The sequence below is a fragment of the Globicephala melas genome, chromosome 18 (assembly GCF_963455315.2).
Source record: "Globicephala melas chromosome 18, mGloMel1.2, whole genome shotgun sequence".
Lineage (NCBI taxonomy): Eukaryota > Metazoa > Chordata > Mammalia > Artiodactyla > Delphinidae > Globicephala > Globicephala melas.
The window spans coordinates 19,408,413-19,432,327 of NC_083331.1; positions in this window are offsets into that span (position 1 = coordinate 19,408,413).

Here is a 23,915-nt window from a genome sequence, read left to right on the forward strand (position 1 = left end):
TTTCTGTCTGGGCTATGGTACTAGTCCTCTAACTTGTCTCTCTGGCTTGGGCTTCATCTCTCTTCTATGTTTCTTATACCCTGTCCTTAGATCATAAAATGCAGATCATATACAGCAAGTGCCCTGCGTATGAACTTTCAAGTCACGAACTTCCAAAGATGCGAACGTGCTGCTACCCAGACATGACTGGGTGGTTTTTTCAAGCGGGTAGATAGAATTGAATCCAGCAAGGAACCAGAACCTGTGCCACCACCGTCAGGCATGAGTGAAATTGCAGCTTGCCCTCCGTCTTCTATTGTTGACGATCTTTCAGCTCTACCATCTTCTACCTCCTCTCCCTCCTCCAATCAGTAACTCTTCTTGCCTGTTCATTCGATGCCAGCCCCTGTGTGCCAACTGTTGTACTGTACTACTGTACTTTTCAAGGTACTGTACTGTAAGATTAAAAATGTTTATTTTTTGTATTTGTTTTTTATGCATTATTTGTGTGAAGAGTATTATAAACCTATTACAGTACAGTACTGTGTAGCCGATTGTGTCAGTTGGGCACATAGGTTATCTTTGTTGGATGTACAAACAAATTGGACTTACAAATGTGCTCTTGGAATGGAACTCGTTCACAGGTGGGAGACTTGCTGAAATTCTGTTTCATTGCATAAAAATCCCTATTATCTAACAATGAAATTCAAACTCTTTATTGTAGCGTTCTATTCACTTTAGTATGTTGCTCCAACCTTGCTTTCCAGCCTCATCTCCTGATAATCTCCCGTCTGTTCAACATACAGGCCACAGAGTTGATGGTTCTCAGAAAGCACTGTGCAATTTTCACACATGGAGCATTGTAGCCATTTCTGTTCTCTCTACCTGGAATATTTTTTCTCCACTTCTTTGCGGGATCAGCTGCTCTAATCCTTTACTACTCAGCTTAATCTCACCTTCTCTGTGAAGACATCAATAGTCTCCGAGAAAGAGCAGTTAGTTGGCTTCTCCTCTCTGCACCCCAGACCTCTAGCCTTCTAATATCAGGACACACACTACTCTGTCCTGATGTACAGTGAGCTCCTTAACGGCAATGATGATCTTGTATTCGTCCTTGTACCCTGTATTAGTTTGCTCGGGCTGACATAACAAAATACCACAGACTGGGTGACTTAAGCAACAGAAATTTATTTTCTCACAGTTTTGAAGGCTAGAAGTCCAAGATCAAGTTGTTGGAAGGTTGGTTTCTTTCTGAGTCCTCTTTCCTTGGCTTGTAGATGGCCACTTTCTACCACCTGTGTCTTCACATCTTTCCTCTCTACGCACACCTGTCTGTGCCGTAATCTCTTCTTATACGGACACCAATCGTGTTGGATAAGGTGCACCCTAATGACCTCATTTAACCTTAATCACCTCTTTAAAGGCCCTACCTCCAAAGCAGTCATATTCTGAGGTACTTGGGACTTCAACATAGGGGTTTTGTAGGGGACACAATTCAGCCCATAACCAACTCCAAGCTATTCCCCTAGCCCTGTAGTTATGGATGCCCATCCAAGAGTTGTCAACTGATAAGTATTTGGTAAAGGGCTGACTGAAGAGGCAGAGGAACACTTTGCTTCCAAATCTCTTTCCTTGTGGGAGGAGACTCTGAATGGCAAATTTTTCAGAGTGAGTGGTCTGCCTGACCCAGGCAATTACCTCTTCAGAAGGGAGCCTCCTCCTGCATGGTACTTGGTGCCTGCCTTGGCCTGGCCATCCATCATTCTCATGCCTTCTCTGCCCAGGTGCATGATGGTTCATTTAACTGAGAAATGGAATGGAAACTCCTGGGTATGGAGGGAAGTGGTGCTGGCCACCTGCCACCTGCTGTGTGACCTTACATAAGTCACTCACCCCCTCTCTTATCAGGCTTCCTCATCTGGGCTAGGGAGATATGGTGTAGATCCTATGATTCGTACACTGTTTTTTTTTTATACTGACAATGTTTTCAATTTTGCTAGACATATTAAAGACTGAAAAATACATTGATATAATATTGAAGTTATTAATATAAATTTTCAAAGAGATTTTTTTATAACCCCAGGAGTCCAAACGTAGAGTAATTTTTTTAACTGCAAAAAAGAATAAGAATCTTCCTTTGTGCAAAATAGTCTCCTTTATAATAATGGTTAGATTCATGTGTGTTGTTAGCTCTTAGGGTGTAACGATCACAAAGAGAAAGATGCCTATCAACTTTCTATATTGAAAAACTGTGTGTGTATTTGTTTGTTTGGGTGGTTTAGAGGGAAGTAGGTAAGGGTAATAATAGCATGAGGGGTGAATTTCCATTATTCGTACTATTCCTATTTGCTCTCAGAATGAATGGAAGTTGACCAGGGATTTCTCAGGTGTGATAGATTTCCAGGTTTGGTTTTGTTATTTTTGTATTAAGGGCAACTTGAAGCAGTCAGTGAAGAATATGGTTCCATAAAGCCACACTTCCCTTACCCACGTTGAGAACACAATCCTTTTATCCTGTGTCTACCAGTAAACACCTCAAGGGATGGTCCCAGCAAGGAATTTTGTTCACCAAAACCACTTCTTGACAAAAGAACTTTACAGAAACATATTGCTCCTGAATGAATTATTTGGATCATAAAAAGAAAAACAAACGTGTGGAAACTGCATTTCAATTCCCCATTAAGCCGTGTGAAAGGTGTATGAGCCTAGTGTATCTAGTATAGGTTAGCAATTTAACCAGAGGAACTGCTTGGAGGATATTGAAACAAATCATTTTGATAATTCCAAAGAGTTTCTATAGATAGGCACTGGATTTCTTTTTAATTATTCTACATCTGCTTAGAGATATGCAATTTCCAACTATGTAATTGGATTTTAAGCACTTTTTCGTTACTATAAATAAAGTGTTACAGGCAATTACATTGAAAAATCTGCAGTGCAAAAGCTAGCTGCAGCCCACAGGTTACAGCACTTTTGCATATGGACCATGCTCTTCTTTTGGTGTGATGATAGCAAGATTCAAAAGAACACTTCACTCCTGGAGCTGGGTAAGAGGCTGATTATATTTAGAGCATATTCACTTCCCACAGTCATCTGATAGGAAGGAAAACACTGTTTAAACTTCATCTCCTGTGCTGGACAGTATTGTGACTGGGAGGAATTAGTGGAAGAAAAAAGAATAAATCCACCCAGGATCTAGCTCTAGAATGCTAATCAGAGCTTGAAGAGACAAATCTATTTTTGTCCTGCTTTCACACCTGAGATCTTTTCCAGACTAGAAACTGTTTGTTCAATCCATGGGGGCAACTTTGGGTAAAGGATTAGCAGTTATGTGTCCTTAGTATAAATTTCAGATCAGACCCCTTTGGGATCAACCTCTATCAAAAAACCCCTCCTTTTCCCAGTTTCAGCTGGTAACAAGTTCTGACTTCCCTTACAGCTGCCAGATGAGAAGCAGGTGATCCTAAAGTCTTTTTTCAAGGAAAGTTTCTAGATTTAGCAAATTTTACAGCAGACAGGGGCATTAGAGATCTCTTACAGTTGATGAGAAAAGTCAAGTTACGTTGCTTGAGACAGAGCAAACTGTGAGCGAGCTCACCTGGGCCCTCATCAACTTACTTGCTCCTTTCTTTCCATCCTCTTCCCTTTTTATTTGCAGAAAGGGCCTCTCCGTTTTAGCTCTAGGGTGTGTAAGCACTTTGTCATTGCTCGTGTTAATTTCCTTCCTGCCTTTTGCCCACCCAGCACTACCTGCTGAATCATCCCCCACATCCTTTCTTGCTTTAAGACCTAAACTCTAGTGTCACCTCTGCCACCAGAAGGTTTGCTTAACACATTTATCCATCGTGAAAGGAGAATCAAAATGGAGCTGATATTGCTAAGAAAGTTCTCTTAAATGGAGCTGGGAGGCCATCGAAGAAGTGTGATTTATGCATATCTGAGCTCGGATGGAATCTGACTTTTGGCCACTAATTGTCTTAACGCATGCATCCCGAACATCTGCCCAGCGTTCCAGAAACCCAAGATATCAATGGGCCCCTTACCCTCAATAACTTGTGACAGCCTATCCCTTAAGGACAAATATTTCCTTTCTTGTGTCAGAGTACAACCTCATGGCTTTCACCTTGATAAGCCCCTCTTTCTCTTCTCTGGAACGCTCTTGGGTTTACCTGAATCTTCGCCTCCCAAATTGCAATTCTTATGACCCCAAATAAACTCTTTTCTTATTTGCAGCTTTCTCTGTTTTCCTTGGTTGACACTGTTCAAATCTATGCAGCCTCAGTGGACACAATGTACATTCTGTACAATAGTCTTGCTTTAAGCGGTTTCACTTGGTTACCCCACTATTTTAGATACCTGTTTTAGGTTCCCTCTCAGGGTCCATGATTTCTTCTTTTGTAACCCTCTCTGGGTCTGTCTCCTGGACGCTGCCTGGAGGTTTTTGACAAAACGTGAGACAACGTCCATCCTTCTAGTCATTGAAATTGTATTTCAGTAGGGGAGGGGCAGCAAAGGCATATTAAAGAGTAGCGGTCCAGTCTGTCCAGGGCTGAATCAGTGCTAAGTGTTCAGAGAAGGGATGGAGCGGAGTAGATTAGGCTTCTTCATGTCAATCAGCCTGTGTTAATCGGAGTCAATGAAGCAGAACACTTCAAAGCCCATCTTACTACAAAAAAAAAAAAGATATTAATAAAATAATAAGAATAAAGCTATTACTTTGAGATTAAAACATGTTAAAAACACACTATGAAGAATTTTAATGTTATCTAAAGATTGTACAGTTTAATTTTCTTCAAGGTTTGAAACAATTTGCTATGTGTCTATATCCAAGAAATACTTTTTTGTGTGTGTAATCTTAAACATCTTTTTCATAAGCATTTATGATGGTCATTTTTTGTCTTTCCCAGAAAATATGAATCATTGTAAATTTATTCCTCTTAGAAAAAATACAGAATCAGACATGTTGTAAACTGGGAATTCTTTGGGGCTGTTTCCTTCTTTAAGAATTAGTGGCGAGCTGAGTGAGACAATTTCACCAGTAGTATCACCAGGAAGTGTTTCTTAGAAGTTTGTATATGAAACACTTAGAAAATTAAATATCTGTTTGCAATATAACCTTTTAAATTTGCCTTTAGCCTAAGCAAATCTTTTAAAAATTCCAGTCGTATGTAAGGAACTTTTTACAAGTGGCATCTCATTTAATATCAATGCAAGTTAAATTTTATTATGTCCAATTTTATGTTTTAGATACTTCCTTTGAAGTCATATATGATACCTAGCTCATTAAATTACAGCTACCTCTGTTCCAATGCAGAACAAAAACCGTGTATGACTGTTAATCGTGATACCATAACCAATGTTTCCCTCGCATACTCCTCTTTGGCCTTGTGACCTGTTGCACATTGGCCACTTGGGGGCAGAGTTGACAGAAAGAATGGCTGCTGGGTAGATGATACATTGTACCCAGTAAGTCCCATCTACATGTGCAATCTGAACCTTGGCATTGAGTAATTTGAAGTTGATTGCTTTATTGAAATATGCACAGGTGCAAATTAAAACCCAAGTCCCTTCACAATCTAAGATGGAAGATTTCCAGTAACACTGTACTCTCTGGATAATGACATGAACTGTTAATGTTGCAGCTGTAAAGGGCTACCACTTTCCATAAAGGAAGTTTATAGAAAGGAGAGAGGGTGTAATCAGGTGTGCTGGGAGAAATGGTTACAGAGCCCTCGTTTTGCTACTGCAGACACTTTTAGAGAAAGAAAGGTTTAGTTTGAAGTTTAAACAATTTTTGTTTTAGAAAGCACAATAATAATTCAGATTTATATGAGTCTGGAATTCTGTTAGACTTACAGTATTTTGTACATATAGTTATTAGTTTTTTTTTTTTTTTTGGTGGTACCCGGGCCTCTCACTGCTGTGGCTTCTCCCGTTCTGGAGTACAGGTTCCGGACGCACAGGCTCAGCGGCCATGGCTCATGGGCCCAGCGGCTCTGCGGCATGTGGGATCCTCCCGGACCGGGGCACGAACCCGCGTCCCCTGCATCGGCAGGCGAACTCCCAAACACTGCGCCACCAGCGAAGCCCAGCTATTACTTTTTAAACTTGAGAAGGAGATAGGCTTTCAACGGAAGGCCAATGTTTTCTTAGACTTTCTGGTCTTTAGTCTACAGTGAATTATCCAGTCAACAATGAAAGGAATTCAAGACTTAAGTTACCTTCTGTGGAACTTGGGTGAAATCTTGGGGAATTCTGGGTAATGAATGAATTCTAAAATTGTCCTGTCACATAGGACAATTCCAAATCTTCCCTCTCCCCGTGTTTTATAATGGCTTGTTGGGGTTACGTCAGGAGAGTGAATGATACTCTGATTAGGGTTGTTATAGTACAGTTTATACCAATAGCACACTCCAGATAATTTAGTGTCTGAAATACAAACCTTGTCTCCTAATTATTTTGTTCTTTGAAAACTTAAAGTTTAGAGATAATTTAAAAAATATATGGATTGTAGTATAGGGTATCACCGAGTTCCTAAAACGATTTTGGCAAAATAATTTGTGAGAGGTTTGGAATATAAAACCTAGATTCTTTTTGCGGTACGCGGGCCTCTCACTGTTGTGGCCTCTCCCGTTGCGGAGCACAGGCTCCGGACGCGCAGGCTCAGCGGCCATGGCTCACGGGCCCAGCCGCTCCACGGCATGTGGGATCTTCCCGTACCGGGGCAGGAACCCGTGTCCCCTGCATCGGCAGGCGGACTCTCAACCACTGCGCCACCAGGGAAACCCCTAAAACCTAGATTCTTTAGTAATATGTAATAGTGTAAGAGCTAAGGGGTCAAGATGTTATTCATAATTTATATAGGCAGTAATATTGCAATGGATATTCTTTCAGATGGATATTCTATAAGTAAAAATGCTTAAGATGAAGGCTCGGGCTTCCCTGGTGGCGCAGTGGTTGAGAGTCCGCCTGCCGATGCAGGGGACACGGGTTCGTGCCCCGGTCCGGGAAGATCCCACATACCGCGGAGCGGCTGGGCCCGTGAGCCATGGCCGCTGAGCCTGTGCGTCCGGAGCCTGTACTCCAGAACGGGAGAGGCCACAACAGTGAGAGGCCCGTGTACCTCAAAAAAAAAAAAAAAAAAAATGAACAGTTAGAGAGTAAAATGCCTGCTTGTGGTCCCGGAACACATCGGTGATAGAGGCAGATCTCTGGACCCTTTGCACAGTTCCATGTTTCCTTTTTTCCTGAAAATGAGTCCTTTCTGCTACCTATTTATAGCAGAGAAAAAACACGCTTACGAGAAAGATCTCTCCAGTTTTCGAAGGGCGATTCCCTGTTGAGCTTGTCCAGGACCCATATGGAGGCTGACCATGAAAGCTGAGTGAGTGTGAGGGTACCTAGTCTTAAAAAGATAGACCCAAACCTATCAAAAGTTGTAATAAAGAGAAACTGGCAGGGGAATCTGCTTCTGTAGAATTGTTCCTTCTTTTCTGGCAATGAACACACTGCTTCAAATGTGGACTAGAAAGGTTTTTTAGCCTTTCTATACAGGAACATTGAGTTTTTAAAATTCCAATTTATCAAAGATGAACTCCTAGGTTAAAAGCATCAGCACGAATGGATAAGGAACTGCAACACATGATAATAAGTCAAGATGCATTAATATCAGAGCTTCTCAAATTTTAAAATATATAAAATATATATATATATAAAATATATATATATTTTAAGGCTTGTTCAAAATGCATATTCCTGGGTATTGCCCAGATGTTTTGATTCAGCACGTGTGGATAAAGTTTTGAGTTTTACATCTATGGAAAAAAAATAGCAAGTGTTTCTGAAGCAACTATTTGGTCAGAGCTCTGAGATTTTTTTTTTTTAGATGAAGCAAAAACTTCAAGAGTAATTTCTGGTACTTGTTCATTTACTTACTATTTCTACATTTCTTTTCAAGCTTCATATCTCTTTTCCGTTGCAGATCTTTTAATTCTGGATTTTGAGGTCTGACTTTTATTTTGAATTCTTTCATTTCTCCCTTTATTTCTAGTCATACACAGATGTAATTATCCCATAAGACCAAAACTAAATTTAGGAAAGCGCTCATTTCCATGGTATTTCCCACTTTTTATTTTAACCTCCACTCTGTGGATAGATATTTTCCTTCTGTTTTTCTGTGCTTTGTTTTCTGTGTTCTGGCAACTCCCAAGAATCCCAGCTACAATGTCAGAATCCACTTTGAATTGCAAGTCCTGTAGTAAATGATATTTCTTCTCCTGAATGGTATACCTGTCACAAATCCATTTAGTGCAGAGGGTTTGACAATTAGTTCTCCTAGTGAAGATTCTGGACAAAACTCCTAAGCAAATTTAGGGCTGAATCGGCCATCTGAAGAAAATGCATTATTCTCCAGAATAGAGTTAATGCTTAGTTTATTTCTGATTTCTTCTAAGTCTAAGTGGTAGATGTTAGTGCACACTTCAGTTGCTAAGCTAATAACGGTAACCTTTTTAGGAAGCAGGGACTTTGCTCTGGGTCAAGGACATCTATGTAAACTGGCCATGGTGCTAGAGAGTGGTGTTTTTCTTGTAATTATTAAAAAGATTTTAAAATGTTCATCATTATTATCATGTTCTCTTTGGGTTGTTTCCTTTGGAATCCTCAGGGTTCTCCAGAGAAATAGGTAGATGGCTCTCTCATAGGTTCTATCTGTCTACATATAGTCATAGATACAGATATAAATATTATATATATAAATATAAAAAATATAAATATCATAAATATAAATATTATAAATATAAATATTATAAATATTATAAATATAAATATTAAGAAATTGTCTCATATGATTATGGAGGCTGGGAAGTCCCAAGATTTGCAAGCTAGAGAGCCAGGGAACTGATGGTCTCAGTTTCAGTCCAAGTTCAAGTCCGAGGGCACGAGAAGACCAAATGTCTCAGCTCAAAGACAGAGAGTAAATTCTCCCTTCCTCAGAATTTCTTCTCTTCAGACCTTCAGCAGGTTGGATGAGCCCTGCCAACAATGAGGAAGGCAATGCGCTTTACTCAGTCTACCGATTCAAATGTTCATCTCACCCAAAAACACCCGCACACACACACCCAGAATCATGTTTAACCAAATATTGGTACACCGTGGCCCAGTCAAGTTGGCACATAAAATTAGCCATCACAGCCCAGTTTTGAATTTTTTTCTCCCCTAGAGTTGGTACTGTAAGATAGTTCATGGATTGGCTCCCATTTGGAAAGAAAGACTGCTGTCTTCTAGCTTCCCCCACCACTCCCTGCCCCTCAGAAAAAAAAACCAAACTGTTTTCCTTAGAGTGCCAAGCTGGGACAGATGGGATCGATGTGGATGTAGCTGGCCTCTCTCTAGGCAGAAATAGTCTTCATGCTTAAATATGGTCCACCTCACCCCTTCAGGAGATTCTAGTGGGATTTGAGACCAACCCCTATAACAGGCAATGCCATTTTTCTGGCTTCGTCCTCTGGGAATGCCACCTCAGGGAAATACAGAAGAGAATTTATACACTCTGACCTTACTGTATCCACATACAAGATAGAACCGACAGGAGTTTGTAGTAAATTCCCACCATTTACTGACTCAGGAGTGCGTAATAACGCTCCTTTATTTCTTCAATAAATATCTTAGTGCCTACTAAGTAGTGGCATCAGAGGCAGAGCATAGCAGTCAGGTGCGATCTCTGTCCTTCTAGGGCAGACAAACATATTCTGAGTTTGTTGTTGGACATTTAGCCTTTCTTGGTGCCTATGAGTCTACAATCAACAATGTTATTAAAAATAGTAGGCAGAACTAAGATATCATTTCAGTTAGGCAACTTTATTTTCCTTGTCCCATTTCCCAGAACACAGAATAAGACTGCTAAAATCAGTTAAAGAAAACAAGTTGCTGAATGGGAGTGGAAAAGCTCTTTCCCATCTTGAGTGAATTTCAAGGCCTGGGATGAAGTGACTGGTGGGGAAGGTGGGGTTAGACCCAAGAGTGACCTCCTGCAGTCCTTCCTGGTAAGGCATCGAAAGGGAATGCAAGCGAACTACTCTGGTAAGTTTGGAGGAGGATAATAATGCCTATCCACCCATCCCCCCCAAGTTCATAACTGATTGAGAGATAGATGCAGGAAACCTATATCTGGAGATTGAAATATTAGCTTTATTACTAGTAAAGCTGCACTGAAGAATGTTTGGAATACAAATGGCTGGAATCAAGCTTCCTAATCCTGTGCTATCCCCTCAGGCTCAGATAGAACTGTATAATCACAGCTCTTTCCTATAAGGGCAGGTTACCTGGGGTAGAAATTCCTACTCTAGGTGTTATGACACACCATTGTGAGCAGTGGAGGGTTTCCCCTCTCTACTCTTTGCGGTTTCAGAATCAATGGATTTAAAGAATATTTGTGGCACAGTTTTCAGATTTTTCCCTGGCCCATAAATGTCCTTCTCCTCCTATGACATTTTAGAAGAAATTACAACACAATTCCCATCATCCCCTCCTGGGAAGAGTTAGTCCAGATACAAAGAAATGTACCATCAGCCAATGCCCTCTACCCACTTTTCAACAAGGGCCTTAGGCGTTACATGAGGGACTAGTTCATGATCACCCCAGAATTCAAAAAGCCAAATGGGAACCCCAAGTTTATATAATAGTAGTATCCTACTTACTTTCTGCTTTAAAAAATTACTTTTCTGTGGAATCTAAAAAAATGTTACAAATGAACTTACTTTCAAAACAGAAATAGAGTCACAGATGTAAAAAACCAACTTACGGTTACCAGGGGCAAGTGCGGGGGAGATAAACTGGGAGATTGGGATGGACATATACACACTACTAAGTACAAAAGAGATAATCAACAAGGACCTACTGTATAGCACAGGGAACTCTACTCAATACTCTGTAATAACCCATATGGGAAAATAATCTGAAAAAGAATAGACATATATATATGCATAACTGATTCACTTTGCTATACAGCAGAAACTAACACAACACTGTAAATCAACTATACTCCAGTAGAACACTCCCTAACACCATACACAAAAATAAACTCAGAATGGATTAAAGACCTAAATGTAAGACCAGACACTATAAAACTCTTAGAGGAAAACATAGACAGATCACTCTATGACATAAATCACAGCAAGATCCTTTTTGACCCACCTCCTAGAGAAATGGAAATAAAAATAAACAAATGGGACCTAATGAAACTTAAAAGCTTTTGCACAGCAAAGGAAATCATAAACAAGATGAAAAGACAACCCTCAGAATGGGAGAAAATATTTGCAAATGAAGCAACTGACAAAGGATTAATCTCCAAAATTTACAAGCAGCTCATGGAGCTCAATATCAAAAAAACAACCCAATGCAAAAATGGGCAGAAGACCTAAACAGACTTTTCTCCAAAGAAGACATACAGATTGCCAACAAACACATGAAAGGATGCTCAACATCACTAATCATTAGAGAAATGCAAATCAAAACTACAATGAGGTATCACCTCACACCAGTCAGAATGGCCATCATCAAAAAATCTAGAAACAATAAATGCTGGAAAGGGTGTAGAGAAAAGGGAACCCTCTTGCACCGTTGGTGGGAATGTAAATTGATATGGCCACTATGGAGAACAGTATGGAGGTTCCTTAAAAAACTAAAAATAGAACTACCATATGACCCAGCCATCCCACTACTGGGCATATACCCTGAGAAAACCATAATTCAAAAAGAGTCATGTACCACAATGTTCATTGCAGCTCTATTTACAATAGCCAGGACATGGAAGCAACCTAAGTGTCCATTGACAGATAAATAGATAAAGAGGATGTGGCACATATATACAATGGAATATTACTCAGCTATAAAAAGAAACGAAATTGAGTTATTTGTAGTGAGGTGCATGGACCTCGAGTCTGTCATACAGAGTGAAGTAAGTCAGAAAGAGAAAAACAAATACCATATGATAACACATATATATGGAATCTAAAAAAAAAAAAGAAAATGTTCTGAAGAACGTAGGGGCAGGACAGGAATAAAGACGCAGACGTAGAGAATGGACTTGAGGACGCGGGGAAGGGGGAAGGGTAAGCTGGGAAGAAGTGAGAGAGTGGCATTGACATATATACACTACCAAATGTAAAACAGATAGCTAGTGGGAAGCAGCCACATAACACAGGGAGATCAGCTCGGTGCTTTGTGACCACCTAGCGGGGTGGGATAGGGAGGGGGGAGGGAGACGGAAGAGGGAGGAGATATGGGGATATATGTATATGTATAGCTGATTCACTTGGTTATACAGTAGAAACTAACACACCATTGTAAAGCAATTATACTCCAATAAAGATGTTTTTTTTAAAAAAAGGGATATCAGATACAAAAAAAACACAACTGTATATATACTCCAATAAAAATTAAAAAAATAGAAATTGGAAAAAAAATACTCTTCTTTAGTCACCTATGAATGACCTTAAGTAAAATCATGAAGAAGGTAAATTTGTCCTCAGGAACAACCCCTTTGCCTCTCAACTCTAGCTGTTCCTCCCTCAGGGAACCAAGGCTTATTGTGGCCCAGAACTTTCTCCAAGGTACCTGCTGTGTTCAGCCACACTGCATGCTTTATCATCACCCTCTGGTTTATCTCCTACTAAAGAGGATACCAATGGGCTTGAACAATGAAACTCTCTTTCAGGGTGAGGTAGTTTTACGTCTCATATAATGATAATGTTTTATCTAGTTAACAAGCACTTGCTTCCAGAAGGTCCTAAAGCAGTATTTCCCAATGTAAAAAATACCATTTCCCTGGATGTTAATCAGTACTGTGTGGTAAGAGGAAGACTTTTATGGTCAAAAGACTCTTTGGGCTAAATAATTTAGCCCAAAGTGGTAACATGTTAATACAGATAAAACCCTTTTTGTGGTTGTAAGATTTAGCTTATAAATCATTGAAATTGAAGTGAAAGATTACCAGGTCATTGTTAATGACTTGGTGTATTAAGAATATATGTATTTTTGTAAAGGAAAAACACTTTAAGATACTTAATAAGTACTGTAGGTCTATTTTGCAGCAGTAAAATGCTGCTTAGAGATTCTCCTTAAATATCTTTTATTTTTGCGCTTAAATGTATTTTCTGTTGATCTATGGAATGTTCTGTACCAAGCTATACGGTTGTGCTATTGGGCTAGTTACTTTCGCTTTTTGAAATCTGGACTTAGCCAAGTATATCTGACCATGTTAAAAATAGTATCTTTGTATTAAAATTTTGATTACATAAAAAAAGAAAATTTATCAGATTTCCTTGGTGTAGGAATTCTCAGAACAATTTGTTCATTGTTCTCAGAACAATGACTTTTCCTTGGTGTAGGAATTCTGAGAATACTTTGTTTTAGTACTCTGCAAACCTCTGTGGAGGGATATACTGCACAGCGTTTTATTTGTGTAGCATTTCATGGGACCGTTTTCCCATGGAACACAATTTGGGCCACACTGCTCCAGAGAATTCAAATTAATGGTGGCAATTGTAGTCATAATAACAAGTGACAGATATCTATTTTTGGCCAAGTAGAAAGTTGGTTCCACTAATTCCATCATGAATAACTAAGAGACCCAAGGTAACTCAGTGTGTTTAGAAAAGGGCAGTACAATCCAAAGAGTAAGTTTTGAAGAGAAACATCTGAGTTTGAACCTTTCAGTACTAGCTGAATGAGATCAGCAAATTCATTAACTCTCAGTGCCTTCAATTTTTTAATCTATAAAAGTAGGTAATAATTCTTATTTTTTGGGGATATTCAGATGATTATCTGAGACAGTTCTGCAAGGACCTAGAACAGAACTTGGAACACAATGTTTATAAAGTAAGTTTTAGCTTCTTTTCCTTCTCCAAAGTATTTTTCTTTACCTTCCCAGGGATTAAATTTAAAATAGTGGAAAAACATAGTTTTTCATGTCTCTAGATAACTTCCTTTTACACGATCAGTCTACTGTATTAAGCATGTACTGAACATTTACTATTTATGTAGATATACCCCCTTCCCGTTATTATGGTCTATCTTAGTGGGAATCATTAAGATAAAGTGACACAGACTCAGCCCTCATGTGGCATTTTGCCTAGTTTTCAGTCAGGTAAATAAATGCAATTATGTCATGTAATTATATATAATGATTTACAGTCTTGCAACATCTTTCACATGTTATCTCAGTCTTCCCAAGAACCCTTTGAAATAGGTGTCACTGTTTCCCCATTTGTATATAAAGAAAAAAGAGGCCCAGGGAAACTGAGCAATTTGGTCAAGGTCCCCCAGCTGATAACCGCAAGCATGAACAAGACCCCATGGTCGTGTAATGTAAAATAGATAGCTAGTGGGAAGCAGCCGCATAGCACAGGGAGATCAGCTCGGTGCTTTGTGACCGCCTGGAGGGGTGGGATAGGGAGGGTGGGAGGGAGGGAGACGCAAGAGGGAAGAGATATGGGAACATATGTATATGTATAACTGATTCACTTTGTTGTAAAGCAGAAACTAACACACCATTGTAAAGCAATTATAAAAAGAACCCACGGTCTTCTAACTCAAATCCTGTGAGTTTTTCACTTCATCACACAATGACTGTACTCCCTGTATTTCAAGTGAAACCCACCTAGACAATGCTTTTCTTTTGAAACCAAGACCTTAGAATAGGCTGTCAAAACAATGACTTACTGTCAAGGAATATGTATAAGAAACTCACCACTTAAGGCTCATAGTTTCAGCCACGCAATGTCCTTTTAAATGCCCTTGAAAAGTACATTTTGGAGGGTTTGGGGCCCCTCTGCTTCATGCTATTAAGTAACCAAGTGGCCTTAAGATGTTTCTCTCAAATAAAATGAAACAATAACTAGGCTTCACCTTGATAATAGGAACAAATGAGATACTATCTGGAAGTACTTTTGAAGGTATAAAGTGCCCTATAAGTGTACTAATTTTTAATTCTCTCTAACGTGGGAAGCAGTGATAATACAAAAGTAATTAATCACCTGTTTGCAATGTGTTTCGTGCTTAACTTTGTTGGACGAGAATAGTATCCACCATGAGCGGTCTGTTCTCCCTGGGTATTCACCAATGAGCGGCAGAAGGCGTGAATCGGATTCCAATCTTGATTTTGAGGGCAGCTTGTGAACATAATTTGCTACAGGTAGAGCCAATATATCCAAGGGTTGATTGTGTAAACGGTGTTTCCAAAATAGGAAGCCCATTTAACAGTAAGGCTTTTATTTACTTATAGCTGTTTGGGACATTTTCTTAATTCTCTGAAATATCTGGGAGATCAACTGGTATTGTGTTCTTTTTTATTTGTCTGTTCGTTTGTTTCCATGTAGTGTGTTAAGGTATTTCCAGCTTTTCAAAGGACTGCTCTTTCAAAATGAGTTTTATAACGTAAGCCCTTACAGGCAGAAGATTTTCCTAGAATCCACCTTTTGATTAAAGTGATAAAACTCATTGTTGGCAGGACTTTGGGTAAACATTTAGAAATCATCCTTCTGGAGAGCAATCTGGTAATATTTATTTAATATATGCTAAGCACCAACTCTAGGTTCCTTGTTAGGTGATGAGGAAATTAAGGTGAATAATGCATGTTTCTGCTTTTAAGGAATTCCAAGTCTACTAGGGAAAGAACACATGTGGACAGTTGTGATGGTGCAGTAGACAGCAGATAGCACCTCTGTCAAGACCCTAACAAGGCTACCCACCCTTCTGGTAATAAACCCCACCTCCAGGGATCCCAGGTGGTAATCTAGGACTCAGGTCAGGACTCTTCCCATGTCCTTCTCTAAGGTTTTTCAAACCTGAAATAGCTTAGAAAAGCTTCTTTTCCTTCTGGTTTAGGTGATAAAATGTGAGTCCAAAGCTGAGTACAGCCCTGTCCCTGGCAACATGGAGTAAAGCTGGCTTGAGACAATGGAGATTTCAAAGCAAAGCAGAGATGAGATACAGAGAGAGGGTCCCGACAAACTTAGTTTCTAGATTTAGGCATCTTATCTCCTCCTGTGGTTTGGCTAGTGAAGCCAGTGATCGTCAAGGTTTGTTTTCTGTTATTAACAATCTGATGAATGTACATCACTGGTGTTCTAATAGAGATATGAACTAAAGGACTATTCCTTTAAACAAAATGATATAATAATTTCACTTTTAGAAATAAAATTGATCCTCATTATTCTTATTATTTGTAACCCCCAAATTAGTACTCGAAGCACTTTCCTGGTCATTCACAGACAAGGGAAGGGGGTGAAAAATTGAGTCTCCAATACTGTAAGCAAGTATTCTTGGTCTATTAGTACCACACTTTTTTGTCTTTTGTTTTTTGTTGGTGATTTTGTTGTTTAAAATGGCCCCCAAACTTAGTGCTGAAGTGCTGTCTAGTGTTCCTAAGTGTGAGAAGGCTGTGATGTACCTGTCAGAGGAAATACCTATGTTAGATAAGCTTTATCCAGGCATGAAATATACTGCTGTTGGCTATGAGTTCATTATTAATGAATCAACGATACATATTAAATAAGGTGTCTTTAAACATACATGAAACAAGGTTATGCACTGATCAGTTGACAAAAATGCGACTAGAGGTTCACAGCAACCTAACCCTATGTTTCTCCAAAAGCAATGGCTTGGTACTCACTAATTCAGTGTTCATAGCAACTTTATAGGATGTTAACTGCTGCAAATGACTATATACTTTAAGAAATAGTCACCTCCATTAAAAAAACTCATATTTACTGACATTTTCATAGAAGCACTATTCATGCTATTGAAGAGCTGGAGAAATGAAAAGTAATTATATAGCTGTTGTAAATTACAGTTTTGTGGCTATGTCCTTACATAAAATTGTATTTATAAAATTAATAATGTGGAATTGCTGGGACAGAGTTTACTGGGCCTAAGCAACTTGAAAGAAGATTCTATGTCTTACTTACATTTCTCTCTGTATTAACTAGCCTGCTATGCAGTAGATGTGGTAGGTAATGTGTACCCAATATTCACTATGAGGGGACCCATGAGGCATAGTTCTGGCCAGTGAAGTCTAAATGCAAGTCTCTTAGGTAAAGAACCAAGGAAAGCTACTTCAAAAAATAGACTCGGCAGCGCCCACATTTTGCCCGTTTTCCTTTTCACTTCTTCCAACTTGGAACTTGGATGGTGTCTATTAGTGCGGGAGTCATCTTTCAGCATAAGTCTGAAAGACACAAAGTCTGCCATGTTGCCCAACTCCAAGAGAGAAAAGACTATTTATGGTGAATACTATTCCTGTCCAACAAAGAGAATTATGAAATGTAGTGCCTACCGATTGTTAATTGTTTTTGTATTATCACTGTTTCCCACATTAAAGAAAATGATTAGGAATTGGTACATTTATATAGCATTTTATAGCTTCAAAAGTACTTCCAGATAGTATCTCATTTGTTCTTATTATCAAGGAGAAGCCTAGTTATTGTTTCTGTTTTATCTGAGATAATATCTTAAGGCCACGTGGTTACTTAATAGCATGAGGCAGAGAAGCCCCAAACCCTCCAAAATGTACATTTCAAGGGCATTTAAATGGACATTCTGTAGCTGAAACTATCAGCCATAACGCCTTAGAGTATGAGTATTACATGGTCTCGCTGAAGTTGTCCAATATAGTAACTTTGACATTCAGACAATAGGTGACTTCATAGAAGAGGAAACATGTACAGCCAATAAACATATGAAAAGATGCTTAAACTCACCAGTGAGCAGATAAATGCAAATTAAAACCAAAATGAGGTATTTTACACAAATAAAATGGGAAAAAAATAGTCTGACCTCACAATGCTGGAGGGAATACAGAGGAATAAAAGCTATCACATTTTTCTAGTAGAAGGAAGATGCACCCTTTGGGAGAGCCATTTGGCAATATGTGTTAAAGTTGAAGATGCACTCATATTCCTCAAGTCAGCAATTCTGCTCCTAAAAATATACCCTAGAAAAATAAATACAAGAATATTCATAGCAGCATTTTTGGTGATAATAAACATATGGAAACAACAACCTATGTATCCACTGAGAGGAGAATGGATGAATAAATTATAATGCAGAAGGTGGAATACTCTAGAGCACTAAAAAGAAATAAACCAGTGGTACCCATTATGTATGCGGCTAAACCTCAAAAACAGAGTCTTGAGTGAAAAAGTATTGTGTAAGACTTCATATTGCATTTGAACATCTATAAAGGAATATACCTGCAAAAGAATTCTAGGTAGAGAATAAAAGTAAAACAACACGAATGAGAATGATCGTTACTGAATTATACGTTTGTATGGTTATTTCTGTGGTTAGCTATAGCAGAAAAGGAAAAAGAAGGGTACCACAAGGTGCTTCATTTCTGTCTATGATTTTTTTTTTTTTCCTCAGAATGATCTGAAGCAGATAGGGCAAAGGGTTAGGATTTCGATGGGGCTAAATAATAGAATATAGGCATTTGTTGCATTGTTCTTTGCATTCGTCTAAATGTTTCAAATATTTCATATTTTAAAACTAACTATCCCCGGAAAATCATTGCTGTTAGTTTGGATTTGAAAATATTCCCCAGGGGCCTAGATGACGAAGGGAATCCACGTAATGGTTACTAAGGTAATGGCATGTATAAGGGGAGACAGCTCTCTCACAGGTTTCTGTCGAGGAGCTGTAGGAATGGCTAAGAAAGAGGTAACACAGCAAAGTTAAACTTGCAAGTCCATTTCAAGTGGAATAGACTTCTCATTTACAAAGTACATTCACTATACTGTTTCCTCTTCTGTAGGTTAGAGATCACCATTTCCATTCTGCCAACAAAGCAGTGCAATCAGGTAGGCAGATATTTATTTATATTTTACAGCAGTTTGGAGAGATTAGGAAGAGCCATATAAATGTCCTCATATAAACTTCTCACAAATTAACAGAATTATATATATAATATATATAATGATATATATGATTATTATAATTATACATATATCATATGTATAATTATATATATACACACAGAGAGAGTTATATATAGAGAGAGATAATTTGGAAAATACATTCATCTCTTAATTTATATGCAAGGGGTGTACATTTCAGTCAACTGTATAATAATCAATTTCAAGCTGGAATATTGGGGAAATGTGAACCCCAGCATCCAGTACCACTTTCTCTTTTCTGATTATGCTGATGCCGGAGAAAAAACACACCCGTGCAATAAGGCTGCTAATTTGGAGGCTTATATAACATAGTCTCCAGAGAATTTTAAACTGCGTGGGCAAGAGGCTTTAGATAAGCCCATTTAGGAGGAACATCTTCCCAACTCTAGAATTCCAAATAAGTCCCTCCCTCCATATTTTGGGAGTTTACAAGTGACCTCCAGATTTCTACACATGCACTTTGAGCAATGGAAACTCAAGCCAGCCCCACAGATCCCTTACATGAGGACAGAATATACCCTACACAGTGAGTTTCCATCTGCCATCTGGAGATGGTGAGGAGGGTGGGATCTAAGAAATGATGAACGCTATTATCAGTTAATTTGATTTTTAAATTACTTTTTCTGTAGCTGCAGATAGAAAATAACTACAAATTTAAGCAACTTCACAGAAAAGAGCCTATAGCATGAATAACACGGTCTTTCAGGAAATTTATTTAATTAGTTTTGCGGAAGATGGTCATTGTTGGCTTAGCTATCTTTCCTAGGGCCACAGGAAAGAATTGAACTATAGAGCGGTTCTTCTTACCTGAGAGTTATCTAAAAAGAACTTTAATTAATACTGGGAAAAAGAAGATAGCAATCACCAAAGCAGTAATTGCATTTGGAAGCCAGAATGCAACCCAAATCCTAGTGTATTGTGCTTTGTGTATCACCCTCTGGATTGAGGTAAATATCTTTTCCGGGACTTTAGCTGTGGGCAATGTCTAGCTTCACCTGACAGCCCATGGGCAATTCTTTTGTACATATAACATCCTTAACTTTTTCTTGGCTTCTATAATTATAGTGAAATTTACTTCACTCACCTCGTAGCACCAGGATTAGAGTGAGAGCTTCAGGACAATACAGGAACTTGCAGCTACGATTCTGTAGTCGTGTAGGGAGCTAGCCTTTTGCAAGGAGTAAAAGGATAGAGTCAAACCTCCTGAAAAATAGCGTTACAAACACCCATCTCTTAAGCAAACTTTGAGTAAGAGTTTGAGAAAATCCAACCATTTCTTAAAGTCAGCTTCTTGTTCTACCTGTATCTCTAGAATGGTGCCTGGAAACAAAATAATTACTTGTTGAGTGAATATATAAACAAGTGAATTAAAGAAATACGTGTAATCAATTATAGGATCCTGATACAATAAAGCAACATTGATGACACATGACTGTGGGACAAATAGGATGTAAAATATCAAAACTATCACAAATCAGAGCACTGATTAGGGAAGCTGTTCAGATCACATAAAGGAGAGATTATTCTTTCCATCACACACAAACTTCTCTCCTGTTCCTCAGTGAGAAAAAATGACAAACTTTTTGATAAATTAATATTAAAGACCAGATTTTGTCTTACCTAATGTGAGAAAAACTAAAAAGGTAGTACTGAATTTGGCGAGTATATTTCTACTTCAAGGGTTACATTAAACAAGCATACATTTAAACAAAAATCATACCTGGAAGTAAAAATTCTCCATGTAGCCAAAGTAAAAATCTTAGCTATATTTCATCAGTCTATGTTTCACTTATCCATGATATACTTAATTTCTATGTATTTCATTTATTAATCCATTTATATATTTGGCAAACCTTAATTTATCACCTGTGGTTTGAGGTCAGGGTTGAGGTCAGCTACACGTAGGTGGAAATACAAGGGTTTGAAAACGTTATGCCATGGCTGCAGGTTGCTGTTAACGTCCCAGGCTCCTTACACCTTTCTCCTCTTGTCTAGGACACCATTCGAAGTCCTGGTTACTCTACCAAAACAGGTACCAGCAGAGATGCACAGTCTAAACAAATCAGTGACATCATAAACAAAATAAAGCTCTCAGAGGACTACACAGCCCCCTTTATAAAAAAAAACTTTACAGATGAATTCAACTAATCCTATAATCCTTAATTCCAATTATATTCAAATATTCCATAGCACAGGAAAGCAAGAAAGCCTTCCAAATCCTTTCTCCAGTCAACATTACATGGGCATAGAAAGCCCTAGAAGGAATATGTTGGAAAAAATATCATGGATCACTCTCACTTCTGAATAATAATGGGATAACCCTAAATACATCATTAGCAAAAAGATTCAAGCAACATATTAATATAATATTAATATATACATTTAAATGGGGTTTAGATATTATGTATTTCAGTAGTTGGGAAACTATTAATATAATACATTACCATATATCCATTTTATTCAGGTGTTCCAACTTAATTATTTATGATTAAGCAAAGTAGTCATTTACGATTCTAAAATATTTTTCTCTGTATAGGTGGTTATTTTATAAATTTTTAATTGTATTTTATTTTACTAAAATTTATATACATTTCATTTTTATTAGTAATGATTTCTTTTTGAGGGGTGGATTAGCTAATGGTTTGTCCCTTTTCAAAAGAAAAAAAAAAAGTCCTTAAATTTTTTTGTTAGTTCTACAATAGTCTTCTAGTCATTAATTTCTGCTTTTATCTTTATTAAGTTCCTCCATTTTGAGCTATTTTATCATGCTTTTTAATTTGCTCTGTTTTTAATTAAGGTGTTATTTATATATGCAATAAAATCAATGCCTATTAGGCATTTAATTTAACAAGTTTGGCAATTGTATACCAGTGCTGGGACTACGGTGAGGTACGTAGAGTACCTGGAGTGAACTTTAAGGAGACCCTCACTCTCAGGACCTTACAAGTGCAAGGCTGGGCACTGTATGTGTTATGCTTTATGTTTGGATGGTGTATATTTTTCCATTATGCTTTTATGTAGACCTCCTAAATTTTAATCTTACTCTATTTTTTTTAGTCCAGTCTGACAGTATCTGCTTTTTAATGGGAGTGTTTAGACTATTTACATTTAATGGAATTATGGATATGATTAGATTCATTTATATTTTTTTGGTCCTTGCCACGTGGCTTAGTTCCCCAACCAGGGATTGATCCCAGGCCCCTGGGAGTGAAAGCACAGAGTCCTTCACCACTGGACCGCCAGGGAATTTCCGATATGATTAGATTTAAATTTGCTGCTTATAGTCTATTCGTTCAGTATACTTGTGGATTTCTCCCTATTTTCTCTCTTCTTTCAGATTAATTGAATATATTTTCACATTCCATTTTATTGCCACTATTTTTATTTATTATTTTGTTTTTTATTGGTTACTCTAGGGTCTATTATCAAATGAAATTATTCCATTTTATAAATCATTTAAGACCCTTATAGCACTATACTTACATTGCACTTCCTGTTTTTATGTTATTTATTTATGTTATTTTGCTCATACACCTTGTTCTACATATGTTACGAGTTCCAAATACATTTTTATGATTTCTGCTTTAAATCTTCAATAAGTTTTTGAATAAATTTAAAAATGAGGAAAATATTTCTTTTGTTTACCATTCTGCCTGTCTTCCTTCCTTCATTCCAAGTTTCTTTCGTTCTTTTTTTAATTCCATTTTTTTCATGTTGTCTCTCATTATGTTCACATTTTCCTGTACTTTACATAGTTATAGTCACTTTTTAAAGACCCTTCTATGGCTTTACCATCATCCATATTATTTTATTGACTGTTATTTCACATGGTCTTGAGCCACATTTTCCTGCTGTTAGGTATGTGTAGTAATTTTTTATTAGATGCTAAAAATAGAGAATATGTCATTGGTATCTAGAATTTGTTGTCTTTAAGGAATGTTGGGTGCTGTTTTGGGCAGGGATTAAGTAGCTTGTTCATCATTTTGACCCCCTAGAAATCGATTTTTGCAAAGGCAGTTGCAGAGACTGTTCACTACTAATAAAGTGCGACACCCCTGGTGACTCCACAGAATGCCACGAAATGCTGTGGACGATTATGAAGAATTTCCCACTTTTTAAAACTTAAACTCTTTATTTTGAGATAGTTGTAAATTTATATGTAGTTGTAAGAAATAATACAGAAAGATCCTATATACTCTTTGCCTAGTTTTCCCAAATGGTAACACCTTGCAAAACTATAGAGTCATATCACAACAGTATACTGGCTTGATGCAGTCAAGCTATAGAAAAATTCCACCACCACAGGGATCTTCAAGTTGCCATTTTATAGTCAGACTCATCTCCCTCCTGCTTCCCCCTCTGTGCTTAATCCCAGGGAACCACTAATTTGTTTTGCATTTCTAAAATTTCGTATTTCAAGAATATTATGTAAATGAAATCATGCGGTTACACGTTTGGGGATTGGCTGTTTTCACTTAGCCTAATTCTCTGCAGATGCGTTCAAGTTGTGTGCATCAATAGTTCCCTTCTTTGTTGCTGCATAGTATTACATGGGATGGATATACTACAGGTTGTTTATTCACCCATTTGAAGAACATGTGGGTTGTTTTCAGCTTTTGGTCATTATAAATAACACTGCTATGAACATTTGTGTATGGATTTTTGTGTGTACATAGTTTTCATTTCTCTGAGACAAATGCCTAAGTGTGCAATTACTTGGTGCTATGGTAACTGCAATGTTTAGTTTATTAAGAAAGTGTCACACTATCTTCCAGACTAGATTTACCATTTTACATTCCCACCAGTAATGTATGAGTGATCCAGTTTCTTCACATCCTCACCAGCATTTTGTGATGTCACTATTTGTTATTTTATCCGTTCAGGTAGATGCGTAGTGATACTTCATTGTGGTTTCAGTTTAATTTCCATAATGTCTAATAACGTTGAACATATTTTCATGTGTTTTTTTGCCATCTGTGTGTC